At 34.0% G+C, this 1,270-nt stretch overlaps 1 pseudogene; it reads left to right on the top strand.

Moving 5' to 3' along the window:
- The first annotated feature begins 477 nt into the window (after positions 1-477).
- LOC130026968 (alpha-ketoglutarate dehydrogenase component 4-like) lies at positions 478-771 on the top strand (annotated as a pseudogene).
- The last annotated feature ends 499 nt before the right edge of the window (positions 772-1,270 follow it).

The following is a 1,270-nucleotide window of genomic DNA, read 5'->3' as shown; positions in this document are numbered from 1 at the left end:
ACCCCTGTGCATAGCTGGGTGTAATCCAAAAAGCAAAAAAAAAAAAAGAAAATATACAAGTGTCTTAGGGATTTAGAGAAAAGATATGTGCAAAAATATTACAATATAAAATGCATAATACTACCTATGGACTATCCTGATAAAATTCCTGTGTTGTATTCACTCCTTAAAGATTTCAAACAAACTAAATCCAATGCACATTATGGGGAAATAAATTTATATCATTATTTTCTGGATTAATATCTTTTATTATGTTTCTCACTAAAAATTGAACTCAATTTAATCTATATAGACTTTGGTTTATTGCCCTTTATAGTGAAATGATTTTTTACTCTTGAATTTATTACATATCCTCACCCTTCTAAAGTCATTTCCCTCAAATGTATTCTTTATTTCTCTAGTAACTCTTACTAATAAAATCAGATAATTGATCAGAGCTTTACCCACATGCTCTGGAAGCTGCCCCTTCTCAGGGTCATGATGGGAAGCAAGATGGCATCTGTCAACAGGGTCGTCCAGGTAGACAAGCCACAGGCTCCATTAATAAGGTTTCCTGACAGAAGAGGCAATCCTAAACCCAATGTGTCGGAAACTTTGGGATCAGCAGTCTACCTTCTCATTCTTCTTCAATGTTGCAGCATTCTAACGGGAATAAAGCACCAGGGCTCACCAGATAGTGCAGAAATGATCAAAAAATAACCTCAGAAATACAGAAGGAAACTTGTTTCTCAAAAAGAAATGGAATTTATCATATGTGGAGGTCCAGAATAATCACTCAGAATATGGCTGCTGTTTGTCATCATGTAAAAGATTGATCTTTACAATAAAGGACTTCCAAAATGACAAATGAGAAATTGTACATTAAACAATTTTAATAAATATTTTGTTTAAAAACTAAAATAAGCACACAATTAAAATTAGATAATCAGATAAATCAAATGATTGCCAAAATAAAATTTTAAAGTACTAAGGTATAAAATATCTTTTCACTGTCCTTCCTGCTGGACACCACTCTTGCAGGCACGGTAATATGTGGAAAACTTAGTAAAAAATGTGGAAAGCATCAGCCCCAGAAAATCACACAGTAAAGGGAAGTATCTCTGAATTCCCAAGGAAAGAGGCTTTATGATAGGAAGCTAAGAGGTGACAGAGGTAAGAATAAGCTTTTTTTCCATAAAAGAGTAAAAAGCCCAAAGATACATTGAGCCCAGCTGTAGATGTGAGAGAATGCTGGGCATTCTTGTATTATAGATGCAGGCATTTTGAACTG

The sequence above is a fragment of the Sorex fumeus genome, unplaced genomic scaffold (genome assembly GCF_029834395.1).
Source record: "Sorex fumeus unplaced genomic scaffold, SorFum_2.1 ptg000035l, whole genome shotgun sequence".
Classification (NCBI taxonomy): domain Eukaryota; kingdom Metazoa; phylum Chordata; class Mammalia; order Eulipotyphla; family Soricidae; genus Sorex; species Sorex fumeus.
Note: the sequence above shows the minus strand (reverse complement) of the source record. Positions and strands in the feature narration are given on the sequence as shown.